A 23951-nucleotide genomic window follows, 5' to 3' on the forward strand; every position below is an offset into this window, starting at 1 on the left:
GCTGTCTAGAATACAAAACTGGAAGTAATGGGTTAATCTGCGCTACTATGGAGAAAGAACAAGGGATGCAGATCCAAGTTTAGGCAATATCATTGATTAAGACAATTAAACTTCCGCAACTTTGATCTGCATCTCTTATTCTTTCTCCAGGGTAGCGCAGATTAACCCATTACTTCCAGTTTTGTTTCTTCCATTTTTCACCAGACTGCAGCATCCTTTAACTTAATCATAGGTTGTGTGCACAAAACCACACCAAGTGAGCACCACTGTCCATGTTCTTTTATTACTGTTTAATCCAGATAAGACCCTATTTGCGCTTTGTATCCATTCCAGCATATGTCTCTTTGTTATTAATAGCTGTCCACCAATATCTGAAGCGCTGTCACTGTGTAGAGAGATCATCAATTTGCACATGGAAACACGAGAAGCAACGGAATGAAACTGAAAGGGAGAAGATACAGGTTAGATATTAGAAAAAACTGTTCAACAATGAGGGTGATCAATGGGGGAACAGGCTGCCACCAGAGGTATTGAGTTCTGCTTTAATTGAAGTCTTCAAACTGAGGCTGGACAGATATCTGTCTTAGATGGTTTAGTGAATTCTGCATTGAGTAGGGGGTTGGACACGATGATCCCTGAGTTCCTTTCCAACTCTAACATTCTGTGATTCTATGAAACCAAACTGGATTGTCCCTCTCCTCTGGAGTCCGCAGGACATGGAGTCCATGGTTTCTATCAAGAATTTTACATTTGATTCTTCTGACCGCAGGACAGTTTTACATTTTGCCTCCATCCATTATACATCAACTTTGGCCCAGAGAAGCAGCGTTTCTGGATTGTGTTGATATGATATATGGCTTTGTCTTTGCATAATAGAGCTTAAACTCATATTTGTGGATTACACGGCGAACTATGCTCACAGACAATGATTTCTGGAAGTATTCCTGAGCCCATACAGTGATTGGCATGACCAAATCATGCCTGTTTTTAATGCATTGCCGCCTGAGGCCTCGTAGATCAGGAGCGCCCATTATTGACCACCGGCCTCTGGTCAAGATAAAAGAGGTGTCTTTATGTTTAAATCAATTATCGGGTATTCCTTTTTACCAACACAAACTTAACACAGAATACCTATTTATCTCATATAAATCAATGTAAGCATTTTTACGGTGTCAAACATGGAGTAGATGGAACAAGGTATTTGGCTACAAATCACTCAGACACATTTTATTGCTAAGTTAACGCCTTTCACCCCTGGGCACAGACCTTTTCATGACTAGTCTACTTTGCCCAGGTGTAAACAACATTGTATTAATCCATTGGGAAAAGCTCTGATTTCACAATATATCGGTAATCCCATACACAGCTGTGACCATTTTTTTTTTTTCATCTTAAAGTAGCAGTAAGTCCCCAAAATAGCTTTATATCTTATGGAGAGGAAGAAATTAGAAGCATTTAGAAAAGTCAAAACAGATTTGCTAATCATTCAACCATTCATAAGCTTCTGCAACTAACAACTGTCTTGCCTGGCTTCTGTAGAACTTCTAGGGATAATCCATCATAAAACATACCGTAATTAGGAAAGCAGTCACCAAGTAGTAGACATCTTAGCTAAAAAAAGAAATAAAAGAAAAACAAGTGATCATTCACTATGGATATGATTTCAGGGCTGAATAAGTATTTAGCATACTATTTGCAAGTAGCAATATTGGGAATCTTGGTACTTTCACATTTAAAGTATACATTTGACATGTCATAAGGATGTCAGATGTTTGGATCTGTGGGTGTCCAAGTGCTAAAACCCCTATCTATTGGTAAAATTAATTGGCAGAAGTGCTGAGCAAAGCAATTTTTTTCTATGGGACTGAAGACAGCCTCAATAGAAAGTCCCTTATCATTTTAGGAGAGTAGGATTCAGATGAACACTTCTTCAATTTTCATTTGTACTATTGATATCAGTTCGCAGCTGTCTGCCTAGCCTTTGCTGGTTATTAAATATAGGGAGACCCTACATCATTTTTTTTTAGTTGGGTCCCTCTTTTTAATAACCAGGAAAGGCTAAGTATACATCTGTGGGCTGATATTAAAAGCCTGGGAATCTTTATGAATATTGTCTCTTTCACAAAATATTAACATCAGACCCCAGCCGTCGGCTTTCCCTCAGCTGTTTATGAACATTACGGGAGACCCCACTCTTTTTTTCTTTTCTTTTTTTCTTTAGTAACAAGTACAGTAAAATACACACCCATGGTAACCTTAGTTCACAGCCTTCAGGTGTTCCAGCAGCTGGAAACATCAGTAACTTTACAATATCCCTCACAGATTCAAATAAGGTTTCCGGGCTTCACAGCTGCCGGGAGACCTGCTGGCTGTGAACTCTGGTAACCTGAAGGGTAGCTCCAATGCTGGACTGTTGAATACCGGAGTGCCAGTTTCACAGACGTTTTTCAGTCTGCCATTGACACTTGCAAAGCAAGAGAAACAGCAGCTATGAACTAAGGTGACCTTACTGTTCTTGTTGATGTAAAAAAGTAATTGAAATAAAATGCTTAAGGGTCCCCCGTAATTGTCATAATCAGTAGAAAGAAAGCCAACAGCTGAGGGCTGATGTTAATATTTTGGGAAAGAGGCAATATTCATAAAGGTTCCCAGGCTATTAATATCAGCTCACAGCTGTATATTCAGCCTTTTGTGGTTATTAAAACCCCCCAAAAATTAGGTAGGTTCCTCCGATATTTAAAAACCAGCAAAGGCTAGGCCAACAGCTGCGAGCTAATCTTAATAGCCTAGGAAGGGGCCATGGATATTTGCCCCCTCCCAGACTAAAAGCATTCAGCTCTCTGCCACCCCAAATTTGGCACTTCCATAAGATGCGCCAAATCTAGCACATAGCCTCGCTCTTCCCACTTACCCTGGTGCTGTGGCAATAGGGGTTGATAGTTGGGGAGTTGAGGTCATTTTTGTATTGTCAGGTGACATCAAGCCCAAAGATTAGTAATGGAGATGTGTCTATAAGGACTTTATTCTGGCTGTGGGCTTATTTACAATATAACTACAGGATTAGTAATGGATTAGTAATACAAAGGTGACATCAACCCCATGAATATGAACTCCACTTGCCACCACCACAGGGCAAGTGGGAAGAGCTGTGAAAAGCGCCAGATTTAGTGCATCTAATAGATGTGCCTTTTCTGAGCAGCTGCGGGCTGCTATTTTTAAGCTGGGGGGGCAATATCCATGGCCCCTTACCAACCTGAGAGTACCCTCAGCTGTCAGCTTTAGCAAGGCTGGCTGTCAAAAATGGGGGAACCAGCCTTGCTATTGCTGACAGCTGAGGGTTGCAGCCCCCAGTGGTCAGTTTTGCCTGGCTGGTTTTCAAAAATACAGGGGAACCCACGTAAATTTTTTTTAAATTATTTATATATATAGTGCAATTGATGGAGCAACTGATGCCACTTTTCCTGGTGTCTGACCCTAATATGAATTGTTTTGGCATCTTTTGGGACTCATGAAGGTGTTGTCAATGCGTTTGGTTTTGGCTACCATTGAATTGAATGGTGTCGGGTGTAAAATGATGGTGATGATGGTTGTAGTGCAGGGCTGAGGTGACACAGGAATAATTTAGAGGACACAGCTGGGTGCAGTTTTCAACGCTTTACTCACAGATCTGCAGTTAATGTCTCCAGCCATGTGCTGTGCCCTCCGGTACTGTGGGTCAGCCAAGCCCCAGATGATTTGGGGTACACTTTTCCAGGACTCCTTTCTTATGTTCCTTTCCTGGCCGTCTCACTGCGCTGGTTCCCACTTCTCCTGCCCTGCGCCTTCACACACACAGTGTCCCAAGCCAGCAGACTTCTCGGGTGACGTTGGTCAGACCTCTGGATCCTATATGTCTGTCTTTTTAGCGAATGTATGTAGAGTTGGCTGTAGCACTTAAATATACTTCCGCCTCAGGTTTGCTAGCTGAGTCCTTAGTTTCACCACTAGTTTTGGGGCCGGTCCCCTAACTGCGACCTGGTCCCTCCACCGACCACGCCGATGGATGCAGCCCCACGAATGGATCTATCACTATCCGTGCCCCTAAGACCGCTTCTTTCTCTAGCTCCCTCTGACAGGGAGCTGCTTTCTGCACTTCTCACTTCATCTCTTTCCTCTCTCAGACTACTCACTTCCCCCCTAATTAGCTCCTCCCCTCTTGTTTCCATGACATCTCTACTCTATCCACCCACATCCTCTACCTAGTAACCCTCTCCAGACTGGGATGAGTCCATCCTCCCATAGGGTATGCCCAGATGCCCTGACTGGAGTAGTGAGGTGTTGGATGCTGGTGTTAGAGTCCTGGGTAGTGCCCCCTCCTTACCTGAGAGTGGGATACCACACCTCTGGATGAGGTGCAGTACCTCTGTGGTGACTGAACCCTCAGGGGCGCCACAAGTGCACATAAAGGAAGAGTTACAATCCATCAATACTATAAACTTATCAAACACCCAGGAATATACTAGAACAGAAATATGAACATTATCATTATTACAACAATGTTTGTATGTGTGTAGCCAAGTGATGTAAATGGAGGGGATGAGGCGCCATAGGTAATGATGAGTCACTGCAAGTTCACTGCAAAGACTGGAGCTCACCTGGTTTACTAATAATTGCCACCTCCGAGGTAGTACAGAAGTGTATGGAAACATTTAAAGAATGTTTTTTGCCCATAAAAACAGCAGGCTTAATAGCAGCTTTGGTTCCCTGAGAAATTGGTCTACTGAATCCATGTCAAAGTTTCACTTCATGTAGATATACATAACCATAAATTTAATGACATTATGAAATTGATATATAGGACGAAGAAAATATTCCAATAAGATCCCATCTTTCTCTCTAATGTTATTTCATTTTTATTTTGAATAGAGCAAAAGGGGTGATTTGAGCTTATATGTATAAATATATATATATATATATTTTTTAAACTTTTTACTGACTTCAATAGTCTCCATGAGAAGCTGCAATCGTCTGATTGCCTGTGCAACACAACATAAAACGCTCATCGGGGCGGTGCTCATAGCAATCCAGCAGTGACAACCACAAGGGTCGCCTGCAGACCGCGTGTTGACATGTCAACCCATCAGCAACCTGTGCTCATGTGACATGGGCACCAATGAGCAGAGCTAATGACGCACTTCCGGTGCAATCATGTTAAATACCACTATCACAGATTGACAGATTGACAGTGGCATTTAACATGTTAACAGCCACAGGTGGATTGTGATTCCCCCCGTCGCTGTTAGGAGCACATGTCAACTAATAAAATCATCTGAGATATGCTGGAAAAAAATTAGGCTCAGCGCCGACGCCCGCACCAGACAGGGAGACAACCTATGACATACCTATACATCATATGTCGTAAAGAGGTTAAACCAATGAGCATTATTGGAAATCTTTTTTTATCAGTTTACAAAGAAAGTAATAGGGGAAAAAAGAAAAAAAAAAAAATATATATATATATATACACACTCACACACAATAAGTATTTGATACCCTGCCTATGTTGCAAGTTTTCCCACCTTCAAAGACTGGAGAGATCTGTAATTTTTATCATAGGTGCACTTCAACTGTGAGAGAGAATCTAAAACTAAATACAGAAAATTGCATTGTATGATTTTTACGTATTTGAATTGCATTTTATTGCATTAAATAAGTATTGGTCACCTACCATCCAGCAAGAATTCTGGCTCTCACAGACCTGTTAGTTTTCTTTAAGAAGCCTTCCGGACTCTGGACTCATTTACCTGTATTAATTGTTTGAAATCATTACCTGTATAAAAGACACTTGTCCACACCAGGGACAAAATTATACACCTGCACAAGGCTGGGATGGGCTACAGGAGTGGGCAAGCAGTTTGGTGAGAAGGTAACAACTGTTGGAACATTATTAGAAAATGGAAGAAACACAAGATGACTGATAAATCTTCCTTGGTCTGGGGCTCTGTGCAAGATCTCACCTCATGGGCTAAGGACGATTCTGAGAAAGGTTAGGAATAAGCCAAGAACTACAAGGGAGGACCTACCTGGTCAATGACCTGAAGAGAGCTGGGACCACAGTCTCAAACATTACTGTTAGTAACACACTACACCGTCATGGATTAAAATCCTTCAGGGCACGCAAGGTCCCCCTGCTCACGCCAGCACATGTCCAGGCCTGTTTGAAGTTCACCAATGACCATCAGGATGGCATGGTAGAAGGTCATGTGGTCAGATGAGACCAAAATAGAACTTTTTGGTATGAACTCCACTTGCCGTGTTTGGAGGAAGAAGAAGGATGAGTACAACCACAAGAACACTGTTCCAAATGTGAAACGGGGAAACATAGTTTTGGGGGTGCTTTTCTACAAAGGGGACAGGACAACTTCACAGTATTGAAGGAAGGATGGATGGGGTCATGTATGGCAAGATTTTGGCCAACATCCTCCTTTCCTCAGTAAAAGCATTGAAGATGGGTCGTAGCTGGGTCTTCCAGCATGACAATGACATTAAACATACAGCCAGGGCAACTAAGGAGTATCTCTGTAAGAAGCATTTCAAGGTCCTGAAGTGGCCTAATCAGTCTCCAGCCCTGAACTCAATAGAACATCTTTGGAGGGAGCTGAAACTCAATGTTGCCCAGAGACAGCCCCGAAACCTGAAAGATCTGGAGAAGATCTGTATGGAGGAGTGGGCCAAAGTCCCTGCTGCAGTGTGTGCAAACTTGGTCCAGAACTACAGGAAACGTCTGACCTCTGTAATTGCTAACAAAGATTTGTGTACCAAATATTGAATTCTGTTTTTCTACTGTGACAAATACTAATTTCATGCAATAGAATGCAAATTTATTATGTAAAAATAATGTAAAGTGATTTTCTTGTTTTTTTTTTTTTTTTTAAAGATTCTGTCTCTCACAGTTGAAGTGTACCTACGATAAAAATTACAGATCTCTCCATCCTTTGTAGGTGGGAAAACTTGCAAAATCAGCAGTGTATCAAATACTTATTTTCATCACTGTGTGTGTGTATATATATGTTAGGCGTCGGGTTCCTGTCACTGCACAGCGTGAATCCCGAGCCTTGCTTCCAGCGGTCTCCCATTCCTCTCCAGCCGCAGAGGAGGTTGCTCAGCAAACTTGTCGGTCCAGGCGCTCTGCCCAGACCAGCTCCGTGGGTTTGCTTGCTGCTGCCACCTCTGGCACAGCTATGACAATGCATGCTGCTCAGCAGCGAGATTCTCCAGGGACTAAGTCCCCATGTCGGGACACTGAGCATGCCTGTGGAGTGATCTCCCATTGGAGATCGAAGGTCACGTGCTCAGGTCCTGCTCCTGTTCGGATTGGCCCATTTGAGAAGCCAGGAAGGTCCCGGACGCTCGCGGCTATAAAAGGTTTGCATGGCCGCTCAGCCATGCGCTAGGATAGACTGTATTTACAGACTATGTGGAGTGAGTGATGTATGCACGTATGAATGTCTCTGGTGAATGACTCATTAAGAAATCCCTACCCTTGGTACGCATGTGTTGTGCAGCCTAGCCTGCTAGCGCCCAGGCTTAGGCGTAGGTAGGACAGAGGTTGAGTCAGGCCTCAGTCCTCACCAGGGACTCGGCACGCCTCAGTGCACGTGCTCCACTTCATAGCCAGCGTCTATAGCGGCGCTCGCGGCAGCGACGCGGCGCGCTCAGTGGGCCTAGAGGGACTCTAACCCCGTGTCCTTGGGGTAGAGTTCTGTGGCCGTACACTGTGCACTCTTGTGGCCGGGCTCTGTGAGCTAAACAGGCTCCGGCATCTACGTTCAGCGGTTGTGCGACTCTGTGCATTAACAGAGTTCGCTCCTGTTCACATTGGGTGATGTAACCCACGTGTGACTGTTTTTACGCCGCTCTATTCTTCCGCCATTACCTAGCAGCAGTGGACCCCGGGCTGCGAACGCACCTACTACTATTTTAAAATTTGGTGCGTTCCGCCAGCCCTAACAAAATATATATATATATATATGTGTGTGTGCAAATAGAGATGTAAAATAATAGCTTCGTATGTTGGCCAGAAGAACAAGCATAGGCTTTCTTCATCTGGGACAAAGTGTTAACAAAGCTGTGCAGCTTTCAAAATTAACGGAATAATGGCCTAGTGGCCACAGTCGGATATTACACATCTGCCACCTATTCTAATCAATAGGGAGTGGATATGCAGTATGCAACCACTATTTTGTCAATGGAGCTAAGCAACTCCGTAACTGAGCAGTATTGGCAACCGTCGACACTGGGAACAGCTGATTGGTGGGGTGAGTGGAGTGTCACACCCCCACTGATCAGACATTAATGGCTTATCCTAAGGACAGGCCATCAGTGTTAAAGTCATGGACAACCTCTTTCATTTTAAACATTTACTTCATTTCCCAGGATGCCTGCCACCACTGCAGTCTATCAGGGGTGGCTGGTTTTGTAGGCAAGGAGTGTGCGCTTACAAGCTTTTTGCTTTTGAGTCTGAAAGTGTGTACTGCTTCGATAGTGCCTTCGAAAGGTCACATTTCTGGCCACAAGTGTCACAATGCCTTATGTCTGAACTGTCAATATTCAGAACTGCACCACCCCTGGTAGGTGGAAAGCAGGGCACTTCTGAAGAAATAAGATTATGCAACCCCTTTAAAATAATGGAAAGTCAAGGATGTGCATCATAGGATGTGTGGTCATAAGCTTGTGAAGAAGCATGGCTCCAGTTCAGGTTGAGCTCATCTTTCTCTTTTTTGACAATGCTTACTTCTTTTTTAAGGATCTGAAAATTTAGCAAACAAAATGAGGGACAAATGGGAAACAAAAGCTGGAAAATACAATGTCGGTATAAGACCGTAACAGAAGAGCCTCTATTTTACATTTTTGGTCTTGTGCCACTATCTCACTATTGATTAGTCAGAGCCTTCACATGAGTGCTGGGGTGTTTTCCTCTGCAGAATAATATTTAGCACATTACTAGCCCTTTGATATTCTAGTATTTCTACTTCTAATCTATTATGAACAGCAATAATGAAGACGACACAGGACTACATACTGTCATGTCCGCCATGTTTGTCATGTCTGCCATGTCTGTTTTGTCTCAAGAACTCCTGGAGCGATGTGCATGTGCATATCTTGTCTGCTGTCCTGCATGTTCACTAGAGCAGTGTGCACACTCACCTCATGTCTGAGCTGCAGGATGCCTGCGTTTCTGCTCTGCGTTCTGTGATCTTCTCGTCATGTCTAGGATTCCTGATCATGTGTTCCTGCCTGGATCCTGCACTGTCTGGTTCTGCAATCATCTCGTCATGTCTGAAACGCTGATCATGTGACATTTCCTAAAGATACTGCACTGTCTGGTTCGGCAATCATCTCGTCATGTCTAGAACTCTGATCATGTGACCTGTCTAGGTTTCAGCACTGGATCTGCAGTCGTCTCGTCATGTCTGGAACTCTGATCATGTGACTGTGCTCTGTTATCCTGTGGATCTGAACCCGGAAGTGCTCCCCTGGTCCTGACCTGGAAGAGGAGGTGCTATGCCCTATATCAGGCCGCCCCTTCCTATGCTCAGGGCCTGAGTATTGTGTGGTGTCCCTGCATGGCTGCTTGGTCTGTGGGGCGCTCCCTCTATTCTGTGCCCTTGCACTCTGCCCTGTCGTGCGTCTCTGCACACGCTCCGTGTTCGTACTCCATCTCTTGTCCCGTGCCTTGTCTCATGTTTGTCTGTTGTGCCATGTTCGTCCTTGTCCTGCTTGGACTTGTAGTCCTTCTGTTATTCTCTGCCTTGCCTGTTTTCGCTATGCCGTGTTCCGTATCTTGCCTTGCTCTGCCTTGTTCCTCCCTATGGTCTTTGCTTGCTCTGCCTCGCTCTCTCCTATGGTGCTCTGTTGTGCTCCCTGGCACACGCACCCTTCCTCCTCTCTTTTCCATGTCTAGTCCCAAGGCTCTGCCTTGGCCCGGCTCTGGGCTTCGCCTACGCTCCGCTGCTAGACTCTTTCCGTTTAGACTCTCTTGCACGTTTCTAGGCTAGTCCCAAGGCTCTCCCTTGGCCCGGCTCTGGGCTTCGGCCTACGCTCCGCTGCTAGCTCTGACCTGATTCCGTGTTTCTGCCTATGCTTCCGTTCCTGGTTCTGTACACTGCCTAAGCTCTGCCTTGGTTCTTGTCTTGCCTTCCCTTGCTCTGTTTCTTCGTGTGCCCTTTGCATACGCCTGGCCTTCCTAGCCTCCTGTTTGTGCCTCAGCTGTGCCCGCATGCTTGTGCCTCAGCCGTGCTCGTCGCCGGTCAGTGACAGCTGTGTCGCTTGCCATGCCTCAGCCGGGTTCGCTGGAGTCTTGCCCGTCTGTCAGTGCCGCAGCCCGATCAGCTAGCCAGTGCCCCAGCCATGCCCTCTGTGCTCCCTTGCACTTCACGCTGTTTCCGCACTGTGCTCTGCGTGCTCTCTAAAGCACGCGCAGGCCCTCGCCTGCCCATGGCATCCCCCCCCGTGCTTCTGTAAAAGTACGCGCAGGCTTTGCCATGTCTCCTGTCGTGCCCTCTTGCACGCGCAGGCCCTAACCCTGTCCTGGAACCTGACCTGGCGTGCCTCTCTGCACGCGCAGGACTCTGCCTCGCCTGATCCTGGCGTACCTCTCTGCATGCGCAGGACTCTGCCTTGTGACCTTATGCCTTGGCGTGTCTCTACACGCACCCTGTCTTGTGCCTTGGCGTGTCTCTACACGCACTCTGTCTCGTACCTTGTGCCGTGGCGTGTCTCCACACACGCACCCTGTCTTGTTTTGTGAACCCTGGCGTGTCCCCTACACACGCACCTTGCCTTGAACCCTGGCGTGTCCCCTACACACGCACCTAGCCTCGGACCTCGGCGTGTTCCCTAACACGCACCATGCCTGGATATCTGTCATGCCTCCTTGCCTGAAACCTGGTTTGCCTGCCAGATGCCCGGAACCTGCCGATCGCTGCCAGAGATCATGAGCTGGATAACTGTGGCCTGACGTCCGGAGCTGATGTCCGCAGCCTGATGCCTTGATGATGTCGATTGTTGCCATCAGTCCGGAGTCCGATGCCATCGTGCCGTTACCTGTACCTAGGCGTGCCACCTGGCACGTACCATGCTATGGACCTTGGCGTGCCCACGCACGCACCTTTCTGTGTTTGCTTTCTCACGTTTTTGCACTCTATGTGATCCTGAGTTATCCTAATGAAGATACCTTGCACCTACGTCTTGTCTTACTTCCTGCTCGTCTTTGTAGTCAGACACTTGCACTTAGTGTCCCCCTGAGCCGGCCATCTGGTTCCAGCAGTCGTGGTGGCTCACCCCCTTGGTCTTGCCCCTGACACTCCCTGTATAGGGGGTGGATTCTCACAAGGTAAGCTCGCCCTCGGTGGGTGGGTGCCATGACCCAGAGGGTCCACTCAAAAAATGGGCTCAGCACGAGCTGAGTCCGTCACACATATAGAGTGGGTAAGGAAAGTATTCAGACCCCTTTAAATTTTTCACTCTTTGTTTCATTGCAGCCATTTGGTAAATTAAAAAAGTTCATTTTTTTTCTCATTAATGTACACTCAGCACCCCATCTTGCCTAAAAAAAGGAAATGTAGGAATTTTTGCAAATTTATTAAAAACGAAAAACTGAAGTATCACATGGTCATAAGTATTCAGACCCTTTGCTCAAAAGCTCATATTTAAGTCACATGCTGTCCATTTCCTTGCGATCCTCCTTGAGATGGTTCTGCTCCTTCATTGGAGTCCAGCTGTGTTTAATTAAACTGATAGGACTTGATTTGTAAAGGCACACACGGGTCTATATAAGAGCTCACAGTGCATGTCAGACCAAATGAGAATCATGAGGTCAAAGAAACTAGCCAACGATCTCAGAGACAGAATTGTGTCAAGGCACACATCTGGCCAAGGTTACAAAAGAATTTCTGCAGTAGTCAAGGTTCCTAATAGCACAGTGACCTCCATAATCCTTAAATGGAGGAAGTTTGGGACCACCAGAAGTCTTCCTAGACCTGGCTGTCTAGCCAAACTGAGCAATCGTGGGAGAAGAGCCTTGGTGAGAGAGGTAAAGAATGACCCCAAGATCACTGTAACTGAGCTCCACAGATGCAGCAGTGAGATGGGAGAAAGTTCTACAAAGTCAACTATCACTGCAGCCCTCCACCTCTCGGGACTTTATGGCAGAGTGGCCCAACACAAGCCTCTCCTCAGTGCAAGACATATGAAAGCCTGCATAGATTTTGCTAAAAAAAACACATAAAGGACTCCCAGACTATGAGAAATACGATTCTCTGGTCTGATGAGATGAAGATAGAACTTTTTGGTGATGATTCTAAGCGGTATGTGTGGAGAAAACCAGGCACTACTCATGACCTGCCCAATACAATCCCAACAGTGAAACATGGTGGTGGTAGCATCATGCTATGGGGGTGTTTTTCAGCTGCAGGGACAGGATCACTGGTTACAATTGAAGGAAACATGAATGCGGCCAAGTGCAGAGATATCCTGGATGAAAACCTCTTCCAGAGTGCTCTGGACCTCAGACTTGGTTGAAGGTTCACCTTCCAGCTAGACAATGACCCTAAGCACACAGCTAAAATAACAATGGAGTGTCTTCAGAACAACTCTGTGACCATTCTTGACTGGCCCAGCCAGAGCCCTGACCTAAACCCAGTTGAGCATCTCTGGAGAGACCTGAAAATGGCTGTACACCAACGTTAACCATCCAACCTGAGGGAACTAGAGAGGATCTGCAAGGAAGAATGTCAGAGGTTCCCCAAATTCAGGTGTGAAAAACTTGTTGCATCATTCCCAAGAAGACTCATTACTGTACTAGCTCAAAAGGGTGCTTCTGCTCAATACTGAGCAAAGGGTCTGAATACTTATGACCATGTGATAGTTCAGTTTTTCTTTTTTTAAAAATTTGAAAAAATGTCTACATTTCTGTTTCTTTTCAGTCAAGACGGGGTGCAGAGTGTACATTAATAAGAAAAAATGAACTTTCTTGAATTTACCAAATGGCTGCAATGGAACAAAGAGTGAAAAGTTTAAAGGGGTCTGAATACTTTCTATACCCAATGTATACAGTATAATGCTCGCCCTTGCTGCCAGCGAAAGGCGTTAATATCATTAGATGGAAGAAGCTGCACTACTAACAGCTGTTACTACATTATTCTTTATCTTCGCCTCTGTGACCCTAAATCACATTTCCAGATATTACAGTGTTGTGGACATCTCAATTACATCTTCTAGCTCCAACTTTTGGATTGACGATATGATGTCATCCAGAATACATAAATAATAATGTGTGCATTGTGAGATAACTGGGCTTATCTCTGTGCCTGGCGGCAATATTTTACAAGGCCACAGTCATGTCAAAGTGACCCTTTCTCAATTTATCTTGTTTAGGAATATTTGGGTGTAATTGCTTCTTGTTTAATCACTTTGATTATGGAGGATTTTTTTTCCCTAAGTGGAATGAATCACTTTTAAGATGTTAATTTGTAAAACTATACATTGTCATCTGGGCTGTTTTGTCTGGGTTATCTTTTGGTTGGTTACATAAGATGAATTACTCTAGAGAGTTTGTGTTATATTATACCGGAATTGACAACGGAGGGGGGATTTTCTTATGTCAGTCTGTAAACTTGTATGGGATGAACCAATGGGTCGCCCTCCCAGGGCCGTGGGGTACTCGGTACCGGGCCGGTGTCAGGGGGATGCGTCACAGCGGCGGTGACCCGGTCCGTGGCCCTGGGTGCCCCAAATATCGGTGGAAGTTTGTAATGCAATAGTTCGTGACGCCACCTGTGTTGTTCGGCAAGGGAGGTGTTAAGCCGACGCTGCAGACAGCTCCGCTGGGACAGGTGGTGTAGTGCAACAATGATGGTATAGCCCTCCACAGGCAGGGCTGATGTCCCAGGGCAGTGTAGTTGTAATGGTTGTGGAAAGGCGCAGGCAGTGTAAAGGATGGTACCCAGATGTAGCGGTGCTGAGCAGGTTGGCGCAAGAATGAATGGAGGACACTGAGGCTTGCAGTTCCAAGGCTTTACTCACAGTCTGCGGTACACAATAGTGCCTGCCTCCGAGCCGTGTCCTCCGGGTCAGAGACTCAGCCAACCTCCAGGCCAGATGGAAAGCTCCTCTCTAACACTCCGCCAACATGTACCTTTCCTGAATGACTCCTCTATTGCACCTTAAAGTGTGAAGAGCTCCAGTACCGTGGTACTCTGGAGTTCCTCCTGTCAGGTGTTCCCAAGAACTCTACTCGTATGGCAGACAGCTGTAGCCTGCTTCGGGGACTCCCTTCTGAGCCCCGGCTCTCTAATCAGTTGCTGTTGTGCCCCAAGTCTTAGATGGGAGTAGTGCATTTACAGCCTCCTACTCCACCGGTGTCTGCTGCAGAACCATAGGTGTCCATACAACCTCAGGGACCGGGCCCCGGCCTTGCGCTGAGAACCTATAGGCAGAGTTCCTCTTCCAACCCACGTCCTCTCTGTTCTCCTTACTCCTTCGTTCCGTACTAGTCTTTCTCTCTCTTATGGAAGCTTAGGTTGCAGTTCTACGTCTTTCTCCTTCCTTTCCTTTCCCGTGACAGCTGGCTCAGATCACTGAGGCAGCTGCAGCACTCCTACCTCCATCCCTTCTTCCAGGGATCCCCACTCCTCCCGAGTGGCTTCCTTTTCGACTGACCTACTGTCACACTGACTCCGTAATCCTACACTTTCCCACTCTTTTATGTATCTAAACTCCACCCACCTCCCAGCACATCCAGTGTTCCAAGCAGGGAACCACCAGAGGTCCTCTGCTGCTCTCTAAGCACTGAGCCGCAATGTGGTTGTGCAGAACTATCCTGTTGTGTGCGGTGCGAGTGTTGGAGCGTGGAAAGGAGTTCCCACCTTACCTGGATGGTGGGGCACTACACCTTAGGAGAAGGTGCAGTACCTCTGTGGCGACTGAGCCTCAGGGGCGCCACATACCCCCCCGTTAAACACAGCACGTCTGCGGGCTGCAAGACAACAAAGATGACAGTACAGGAACATGCATAATTTTGATAATGCTGCATAAACATTTCTTATACTAAACTTCCTAATGTAGGAGGCATTATTTCTTGAACGTTACAAACAATTCTTATTTAACTATCTAAATTTCAAGTCAGAAAGTGCAATTTTTCATTCTAAGTGCCATTATCTGTGACTCACTATCACTCCAGCCTTATTCAGCTTTCCTTCTCTAGTGCACATTTCCTTTCTCTTTCTAGTGTACATTTTCTATTCTCTTTCAAGTGACACCTGTGATACCTGGTTCACCATTCACATTTTCAACTCTTTATTTAAATCTCTCATACCAAAACATTTCTCACTCTATATAAAAGCCATTTCCTAGTTGCTAATATTCTCATAAGATACATCATTATCAAAAATACTTTGCATTAAAACCTTCAACAATTATTCTTGTAAGTGCTGGACACCGCTCCCAGCTGGGATCTCTTGCAGTGTCCTTTGAGGTAGACATCATCTTCGCAAAGTGTCCTTATGTAAAACCAAGAGAGGGCACCTAAAGAGGTGCAACTATTTACAATAAAAGTTTTGGATCATACAGCGTTCATGATCTCCTCAGTTCCAAATGCAGAAACGCTGCCAATCAAACAGGGCAACTCTGTGAAAACCAAAAACTAAACCATGATGAGCAAAAAAAAAAAAAATTCACAACGGTACAAAACAAACCCTCCTGGGTCACGAGAGTTACAACTTATTTTTAATGCTGGTCCCCTCCTGGGGTTCTGGAAGCCGATTGAGAACTGCTACCGGATGTGGTATCTTAATCTTGATTTTGTCTACTTGCTATAGGGCACTGAAGTTGTGGTAAAGGGAACCCATGATGCATCTCAATGCCCATCAACTGCTCCTCCTCAATAGGTGATTCCGCTGGTCTGGTACAAGGCCTAGCACCGAGGGACTCCGCAGCTTGTCGGCGCTGATAAGCAACTATACGTGGGTTCAGTAGCCAAGGGATCTCGAGGTCACTATCCCAAAGCGACTGAGACTCATCTATTCCCCGAAGATGCCGAATCGTGCGCGCCTGTTCCAGCCGTACCCTCCTCAGTAGGGACCTCTTCCACCACCCCATCTCTGACTGACTAGCGCCCCCAGTGGACTCTCCCAACTGCCCCATTTCGAGTTGTCGCAAACCCGCCTCGGACAACGTGAATTCGGAGGTCAACCCATTAGGAGGGCCGGGGTATATACAGTGGGGAAAAAAAGTATTTAGTCAGTCAGCAATAGTGCAAGTTCCACCACTTAAAAAGATGAGAGGCGTCTGTAATTTACATCATAGGTAGACCTCAACTATGGGAGACAAACTGAGAAAAAAAAATCCAGAAAATCACATTGTCTGTTTTTTTTTCATTTTATTTGCATATTATGGTGGAAAATAAGTATTTGGTCAGAAACAAGCAATCAAGATTTCTGGCTCTCACAGACCTGTAACTTCTTCTTTAAGAGTCTCCTCTTTCCTCCACTCATTACCTGTAGTAATGGCACCTGTTTAAACTTGTTATCAGTAGAAAAAGACACCTGTGCACACCCTCAAACAGTCTGACTCCAATCTCCACTATGGTGAAGACCAAAGAGCTGGCAAAGGACACCAGAAACAAAATTGTAGCCCTGCACCAGGCTGGGAAGACTGAATCTGCAATAGCCAACCAGCTTGGAGTGAAGAAATCAACTGTGGGAGCAATAATTAGAAAATGGAAGACATACAAGACCACTGATAATCTCCCTCGATCTGGTGCTCCACGCAAAATCCCACCCTGTGGGGTCAGAATGATCACAAGAACGGTGAGCAAAAATCCCAGAACCACGCGGGGGGACCTAGTGAATGAACTGCAGAGAGCTGGGACCAATGTAACAAGGCCTACCATAAGTAACACACTACGCCACCATGGACTCAGATCCTGCAGTGCCAGACGTGTCCCACTGCTTAAGCCTGTACATGTCCGGGCCCGTCTGAAGTTTGCTAGAGAGCATTTGGATGATCCAGAGGAGTTTTGGGAGAATGTCCTATGGTCTGATGAAACCAAACTGGAACTGTTTGGTAGAAACACAACTTGTCATGTTTGGAGGAAAAAGAATACTGAGTTTCATCCATCAAACACCATACCTACTGTAAAGCATGGTGGTGGAAACATCATGCTTTGGGGCTGTTTCTCTGCAAAGGGGCCAGGACGACTGATCCGGGTACATGAAAGAATGAATGGGGCCATGTATCGTGAGATTTTGAGTGCAAACCTCCTTCCATCAGCAAGGGCATTGAAGATGAAACGTGGCTGGGTCTTTCAACATGACAGTGATCCAAAGCACACCGCTAGGGCAACGAAGGAGTGGCTTCGTAAGAAGCATTTCAAGGTCCTGGAGTGGCCTAGCCAGTCTCCAGATCTCAACCCTATAAAAAACCTTTGGAGGGAGTTGAAAGTCCGTGTTGCCAAGCGAAAAGCCAAAAACATCACTGCTCTAGAGGAGATCTGCATGGAGGAATGGGCCAACATACCAACAACAGTGTGTGGCAACCTTGTGAAGACTTACAGAAAACGTTTGACCTCTGTCATTGCCAACAAAGGATATATCACAAAGTATTGAGATCAAATTTTGTTTCTGACCAAATACTTATTTTCCACCATAATATACAAATAAAATGAAAAAAAAACAGACAATGTGATTTTCTGGATTTTTTTTTCTCAGTTTGTCTCCCATAGTTGAGGTCTACCTATGATGTAAATTACAGACGCCTCTCATCTTTTTAAGTGGTGGAACTTGCACTATTGCTGACTGACTAAATACTTTTTTTCCCCACTATACCTGATGCCTCCTGGCGGTGTGGTCTCCGCTCCGGTGCAGGCATGGTGGCAGCAGGGGGCGCTGCCCGATGGGACACCGGGGATGGCGGTGGAGCCAATGGCAGCTCCGGCTCCGCGGGGGTCGCTGGCGGGACCTGCGCAGCTGCGTAAGGTCCGGGCAGGGGTTTCTCTTCCTCCGCTTCAGCTCCCTGGGCTGTGTACAACTCGTCCGGTATTAGCGGCAGAGAGGGAACAGGGCACGCTGCCGGTGACATGGCAGCGGTCGCAGGCTCCACAAGGTCTGCCGGAAAGAGGTCCGGTGCAGCAGTGGCTGGTACCGGTGTCGCGGGTACCGCAGGTGTAGGTCCCTCCTGGGTGCGCTGCAGATTCAATGTCCATAGTGCTTCCTGCCTCAGTTGCAGGCGGCTCGTCAGCTGGGCAATGTCATCTTCTAGTTGCTGGCGGCTCATCTCAGAGACGGGGTCGGAACCTTCAGCCGTGGCGCCGGGGAGATCAGATTCCACCTCCGCGCGCTCTACAGGCCTCCTTCCCTCTCTCTCCAAAATGGCGTTCTGGCGTTCTTCCTGCCTCGGCCCCTTTCCTGCCACTGACTTCTTCTGCCCCTCCTTCCGGGGACAGCGTCTTCTTCCAGCACCTCCATACCAAGCCAGTATACGAAACCCTCGGGGGGTGGGCCATGTAGCTGTCACGTAGTAATTCAGGCAGGGGAGGCCCAAGACTCTTCGCGGTCTTTTCCTAGGACCTCCTATCTCTTCACACCCTTCTCCGCACCAGCGGCTATTTTCAATATTCATGTCACAGTCTACTAAATTGGGTCTTCTGCACATTTTCTAAAGTTCAAAGTCCAACAAATCTCAGGCACACAGGACCCGGTGGCATCGGGTCTCGTCATCCTGTTCATGACGACAAGTTGGGTCGCCCTCCCAGGGTCGTGGGGTACTCGGTACCGGGCGGGTGTCAGGGGGATGCGTCACAGCGGCAGTGACCCGGTCCGTGGCCCTGGGCGCCCCAGATATCGGTGGAAGTTTGTAATGCAATAGTTCGTGACGCCACCTGTGGTGTTCGTCAAGGGAGGTGTTAAGGCGACGCTGCAGACAGCTCCGCTGGGACAGGTGGTGTGGTGCAGCAGTGATGGTATAGCCCTCCACAGGCAGGGCTGATGTCCCAGGGCAGTGTAGTTGTAATGGTTGTGGAAAGGCGCAGGCAATGTAAAGGATGGTACCCAGATGTAGCGGTGCTGAGCGGGTTGGCGCAAGAATGAATGGAGGACACTGAGACTTGCAGTTCCAAGGCTTTACTCACAGTCTGCGGTACACAAGGGTGCCTGCCTCCAGATGGAAAGCTCCTCTCCAACACTCCGCCAACATGTACCTTTCCTGAACGACTCCTCTATTGCGCCTTAAAGTGTGAAGAGCTCCAGTACCGTGGTACTCTGGAGTTCCTCCTGTCAGATGTTCCCAAGAACTCTACTCGTATGGCAGACAGCTGTAGCCTGCTTCGGGGACTCCCTTCTCCTGAGCCACGGCTCTCTAATCAGTTGCTGTTGTGCCCCAAGTCTTAGATGGGAGTAGTGCATTTGCAGCCTCCTACTCCACCGGTGTCTGCTGCAGAACCATAAGTGTCCATACAACCTCGGGGACCGGGCCCCGGCCTTGCGCTTAGAACCTGTAGGCAGGGTTCCTGTTCCAACCCACGTCCTCTCTGTTCTCCTTAATCCTTTGTGCCGTACTGGTCTTTCTCTCTCTTATGGAAGATTAGGTTGCAGTTCTACGTCTTTCTCCTTCCTTTCCTTTCCCGTGCCAGCTGGCTCAGATCACTGAGGCAGCTGCAGCACTCCTTCCTCCATCCCTTCTTCCAGGGATCCCCACTCCTCCCAAGTGGCTTCCTTTCCGACTGACCTTCTGTCAGACTGACTCCGTAATCCTACACTTTCCCACTCTTTTATGTATCTAAACTCCACCCACCTCCCAGCACATCCAGTGTTCCAAGCAGGGAACCACCAGAGGTGCTCTGCTACTCTCTAAGCACTGAGCCGCAATGTGGTTGTGCAGAACTACCCTGTTGTGTGGGGTGCGAGTGTTGGAGCATGGAAAGGAGTACCCACCTTACCTGGATGGTGGGGCACTACACCTTAGGAGAAGGTGCAGTACCTCTGTGGCGACTGAGCCTCAGGGGCGCCATACCAACATGAATTGTCGTTGCAGACAAACTGCAAAGGAATATTTTTCCTATTCCTCATTGATGTTCCATCACTTTATGCTTCAGAAGGCGCAGTATGATGGCCACAACCTGCCGAAGACCAGGGGAAGCGCAACCACATGAACAGCATTTCCTGTGGTCCAGTCCTAGCATTTTAGGTAGACGTAGTAAGACTTGGTACGTTGATGTAGGAAATCTTGGGGACCAGGATTTTATCAAACAACTTATCTTGTCTAAGTTTTTTGCCATCATTTTTTGCATAAAACTAATTTATTTTTCTTGATGAAAAAACATGTTAGGCTGGTTTCACATTTGCATCTGTGCGCCCTGCGTTTCATCCGCATTGATCCGCATGCATCATGCGTACCTATCTTTAACATGATGTACGCATGGACATGCGTTTGCTTGCGGATGCGTACGCATGAGGTGTCAAAAATACGTCAAATATGCGCGGTCCATGTGGATGAGTGTGTAAAAAACGCATTATTATCTATGGGAACGCATGCATATGCAAGGGCATGCGTACGCATTCATTCGATGCGCATGCATTATTCAAAATATATATTGAAATCCCATGAGACATGCCCATTTCTGTCTGATGTCATATCAAACGCATGCGTATAAACAACGCAAACGCATGTCAAATCGCATGCACACACAGCGTTTTTTAGGCGGATGATGCGGATAAAAATGCAGCGTTTGCGCATGCAGATGATACGCAAAGCGCATATACGCAAATGTGAACTTAGCCTTAACCGAGAGAGTTTGTTGGCGGCACTTTTGAGCTGTGTGTATGCGAGCAATGTATTTCACAACTTTAAAAGAAGCATTCGTGGTCCTAGGAGTTTTCTATCCTAATGCTATTATCAAAGGGGGCAGGTCATCATTACCCATGCTGACGGGTGAGCTTTTTTTTTTTTCCCTTCAACTAGCTTAAATTTCTGTCTTAAACCGCAGGCAAAAACGAACCCTAACCGCGCGAAAAATGCACCAAAACCGCACGTTTTTAAGGTTGCTTTTGTCTTTTCAAGAGATGCATAAATAGTGCAGATATTTCTGCACATAAAATACTCAACATGTGCACAGACCCTTATACAGCAGATTCCTTGAAAATAAAAGGTAGCAAAATTATTAAGATCTGGAAAACTAGGATATTACCATCAAGAGACACACACAAGGGAGATATAATCTAATGTGAAAAATGAATTAATTGCACATAGCAGTTGTGCAATAAAATTAGGTCAGATCATATGAAATTAGACAGAAGATGCCCAAAACTACAAGAAATGATGGAGACAATTGGTATAGATTTATCAATACTTAGTGCAGCAAAGAATAGACAGTCTTCAAATACAAAGTGGTTCATACAGTTTGATAAATGTGATGTGTTTTAAAGTTATGTGCACATGCTGTATTTTTGTTGCTCTTTTTTTTCCCAACAAATTTGATTTATGTACAGCGCTTTACAATTCAAGCAAAGTGAATCAGATTCCTGAAATCTCACACAGGTGTTGCTTGTTCTAATATGCAACATTTCAATTCTTGGAGTCTTTTTGCAGGCTATGTCACCCATAGTAATGAGTGGGGAAAATTAGCATTAAAAAAGGCATCAAAAACCCATTTATTGTATGTAGCAATTTTTATCTGCCAACACATCAGGATTTGCGGAAATTTTTTTTGCTGTAAATCCTGAAAGTGTGCACATAGCCTAATAGACTATTTGGTCTAAGTTTATAACACCTATTAGCTATCTTACTATGCAGCAAAAATTTACACCAAAATGTTGGCTATTTTTTGGGGGTGCACGGTTTCACATACTAGGTCAAACCCTTGTCATAACTTAGCAGACTTACCATCCAGACTCAGAAAGAGGAGTAACTTTAAAGGGAATCTGTCACCCTGTTTTTTGAGTATCAGCTGCCGCCACTGACATCAGGGGCATTCTGTAATGCTGTAGATAAGCCCCCGATGTAACCTGAAAGAGAAGAAAAACACATTAGATTATACTCACCGGAGGGGGCGGTCCGGTCCGATGGGTGTCGCGGTCCGGTCCAGCGCCTCCCATCTTCATACGATGACGTCCTCCTCTTCCCGTCCTATAGTGGCTCCGGCGCAGGAACACTACTCTGCCCTGTTGAGGGCAGAGCAGAATACTGCAGTGCGCAGGCGCCAGACCTCTCCCCTGCGCACGCCAAATACCACCTCTGCCACCATATTTGAAGGATGACACAAGAGAGATCACACAGAATATCACCACTGCCGCCACATGTAATGGACCCACACCTTTTCAATTGTGGAAAGAGCTGAAAACTGCTGTTCACAAACGATCTCCATCAAACCACACTGAGCTCGAGCTGTTTGCCAAGGAAGAATGGGCAAGAATTTCAGTCTCTCGATGTACAAAACTGATAGAGACATACCCCAAGCGACTTGCAGCTGTAATCACAGCAAAAGGTGGCGCAACAAAGTATTAAGTTAAAGGGGCTGAATAATATTGCACGCCCCACTTTTCAGTTTTTGAATTTCCACAAAAATTTAAAATAACCAATAAATTACGTTTAACTTTATAATTGTGTTCCACTTGTTGTTGATTCTTCACCAAAAATTTACATTTGGTATCTTTATGTTTGAAGTATGATATGTGGGAAAAGGTTGAAAAGTTCCCGGGGCCCGAATACTTTTGCAAAGCACTGTATAAGCAGATGATTCATGTCAATTACTGGTCTGATATTCGATCATGTGTGTGCTGGGCCACAGGGGGCATGGGCTGCCAGGTGTCTCCTTGGTCCCAGCTCAGCACATTACTAGACGCGGCCCTCACTTTTGAAGTGATCAGCAAGCATAACAGAGAGAAGGACCACATGGCCTTAAGGCCCCGTCACACACAGCGAGATCGCCAGCGAGATCACTGATTTTATGACGCCACAGTGATCTCACCAGCGATACCGCTGTGTGTGACATGGATCAGCGACCAGCCCCCCTGCCGGGTATTGCTGATCGCGCTCGAACGTCCTGGGATGTTTTTTGATCGTTGGTCTCTCGCTGGCCAGTGCGCATCGCTGCGTGTGGCAGCGAGAGACCAGCGATCGACGCTGGGAGCTGGTTTCCAATGTAAACAGTGGGTATCTAAGAGCCGCACCGCTCTTAGATACCCGCTGTTTACATTGGAAACCACCTTGATCGCTGGTCCTGATCGCTGGTGGGTCTGTCTATGTGACAGCTGACCAGCGATCAGTTAACTATGTCATAGCGAACCCATCCACACCGGATCGTTGTTGGGATCGCTGGGACATTGATTCGTGTAACGGGGCCCCTACACCAGCCTTTATCCTCTTTGAGTCACTCCTCTCCTGCCCTATGGGCTGAACCTAAATCCCCTCACCTTTTCTCTGCAGCTAAAAGCTCCAAAACCTAAGAAGAGTCATAATTCCTTAAAAACCTCCTAGGGAGGCAGTTTTAGTGCCATTGGATCCAGCCGGACCCCTGCTACGCGTTAAGACCAAACAGCTTTGCTATCAGATTTTTACTAGCTGTTCTATGTTTCTCATTTCCTTGGGTGCTAGAATCGGTCGAGACCCAGGCTGGCATTCACCATGTTCTGGGGATCTCGGAAATATACACGATGTATGACTAGGACGATTATATCTCCATAACTTCTTATAGAATTATGCTTCTGGAATGTTCTAGAAGTGTCTGCAGCTTGAGCAGAACTCTATATGGAAGCAAGCCTTTGTCCTGATTTGAGCTGGTCAAGGTGTCAGATCTGTCACTCACAGCCTTTGAGACTTAACCCATCATCCTGAGTTAGGTGTTCTCATACAGCTGCAGGCTGAAGGGGGTTTTATAATCCCATGCTAGACAGGATACAAATAATTGACATGAAATTATA

General features: G+C 46.3%; 1 long non-coding RNA gene across 1 annotated transcript; it reads right to left on the reverse strand.

Annotated features, from left to right (window-relative positions):
- Window positions 1–362: 362 nt before the first annotated feature.
- Window positions 363–9241, reverse strand: LOC141085713 (uncharacterized). The gene is made up of 3 exons (XR_012231387.1): window positions 9187–9241; window positions 1572–1611; window positions 363–441 (listed from the first exon to the last, which is right to left on the reverse strand). It is a non-coding gene; the product is annotated as an uncharacterized lncRNA (long non-coding RNA).
- Between the last annotated feature and the right edge of the window lie 14710 nt (window positions 9242–23951).

The sequence above is a fragment of the Dendrobates tinctorius genome, unplaced genomic scaffold (genome assembly GCF_039654945.1).
Source record: "Dendrobates tinctorius isolate UK_male_01 unplaced genomic scaffold, ASM3965494v1 ptg000029l, whole genome shotgun sequence".
NCBI classification, from domain to species: domain Eukaryota; kingdom Metazoa; phylum Chordata; class Amphibia; order Anura; family Dendrobatidae; genus Dendrobates; species Dendrobates tinctorius.